Source organism: Cupressus sempervirens, chromosome 1, assembly GCF_028749045.1.
Source record: "Cupressus sempervirens isolate cs-2001-9-10 chromosome 1, ASM2874904v1, whole genome shotgun sequence".
Lineage (NCBI taxonomy): Eukaryota > Viridiplantae > Streptophyta > Pinopsida > Cupressales > Cupressaceae > Cupressus > Cupressus sempervirens.
Window position 1 is genome coordinate 669,614,030 of NC_143118.1, and position 2,138 is coordinate 669,616,167.

The window sequence follows — 2,138 nt, forward strand, 5'->3', positions numbered from 1 at the left end:
AAGCATGAAGATTAGAAAGAGAGGGCCAGAAACCTCGAAATCTAAAGATAGCAGCAAAAGAAGAGAGCTCATCTGTCGTACCAAAAATATTGTCGACAGTTTCAGAGTCCAGGAGTACCCGTATAGGGTTTGAAACACAAACAGGGGAAACTTCACGAGGACGAGAAGGTTTAGTTTGAATAGCTTGAGCACCATGAAGACCCGCCTCAAATGCAGCCACATCGGCATAAGAGGCAGATCTACCCCCAGAGGGCATAGTAGAAGCCGGCCCAGAACTAGCAACCTACAAGAGCAGCTACCTACAACCAGCAAAGAGAGGCATGAAGTGCCTAAGCAAAAGAGCAGACCTGAAAACCAGCAACAGCAAAAACCCATATGGAAGTATGTTATCTATCAATATTTTCTTGATTACGTATATCTAACTTCTATTTTGTCACCCCAAGTGTGCACATGGATGTGGAAGGGTCCCAAAATAAGGAAGCACAGACTTTGCAATAAAGATATACTGCCATACCTTTGTGTAACAACTGAAAACAATTTTGGCATTTTTTAGTTAGTAAACATTTTCACAAGCAGTGCATTTTGGTGAAACAAATTTTAAGCAGTGCATTTTGGGGAAACAAATTTTAAGTAAAAAATGAAATATGGCTACATATCAAAAGCTATATGTTGGTAAGTTAAAAGGATTGATACAATCAATTTGCCATCTTTAAACAAGTCAACCACATTGCTCCTTTCATGGTAATAAGTTTGTATTTTCTATTGATGGCTTTTCATATAACTTATAAGCTCTTTGTGTAGGAGAGTGAGATAAATAAATCGTGATTATTTTTACCACAATTTAAAAAGCTAATGCTAAATGAGCAGAAGCATTTGGATCCATAATTTTGTAGATTAAGCAAATGTTTCAATGATGCAACATGAAATTGTTTAAGGTTTTAAATCTGGTAATTGTCGTACTCAAGAATAAATGAAGAGAAAATTTTCAAGTCTATAATGAAGGACACGAGGAATGTTTTATCCAATATTTTTTCTCCTTGCATTTTGAATGTGTTTTTAGCCAACGCATTTCATTGAGGAATTTTCTCAAATAGTAAATATGAAGGGTTCATAAGCATTTACCAAATGATTTCACACTTCTTATATATGTGTACATGACTGATTCCAACTACATTTTTACATTCTCATTTGTTGCTTAGAGATTCTGACGACCACTGGGAGGTTTTTGCCAATGTTTTTAGACTTTATCCTCCACATGGTATTAGCTATTTACAACAAAGCCATTTTAGGTTTGTCAGGTACAAACATAACTCATCAAGAATCTATGCATGTACAATTTTTCGTCACTTTAAGAAAACTAGTAAAACAGCTCAAATTTTGAAGTGGTATTCCTTTCAACCATTTTGCTAGATAATCTAACTACCTTGACTATGATTCTACATGCTTGTAAGAGCTTTGCCATCTACCAATACACCTTCAATGAATTTACACTACTAGCAATTAGGGTATGATAGATGTTGACAAGGTCTCTATTCCTGTTGACTATATCTATTTGAAGTTTCTAAGACTCTTAAATGCAAACCCGAGTAAAATTCTTTCTTGTGCCACGATTCATGGCTTGATTTCAAGTGCACTCCTACAATGCATATCCACCTCCAAATCTCCTCACGAAAACTACAAAAAAACATATGGTATTAGAATAAAAGTGCAAGTGTTGTCACCAAACCTAAAAGTCCAACACTAATAGTTCACGTGCCTGACTATGGAAAAACATGATGAATCCATTTTTGTCTTTAAAAACATAGACTCTTCACCGGGCATCTCAAGATCAGCAAGGATTGTATAATTTCTCCTTTTCTATTTGTTATACTTTAATTTTAAGAATTGTTTATAGAGGGACCTCTATTATTCCTTCAATTAACTAATTTTTTAAAATAATAGCTTTCAATGTACAATTATGCACTTTAGTTCTAAAATTGTATTTTAAAATCAATTTTAGACAGGATCTTTAATGTTTCTTCAAATCATCTTATTTCCTTTGTACATTATAGTTTTGAGACAAGACTTAAATATTTTATAATTATTTATTGAAAGAGTAGTATTTTGTAGTTTTTTGGCATTGTTATAGAATCCCCTAC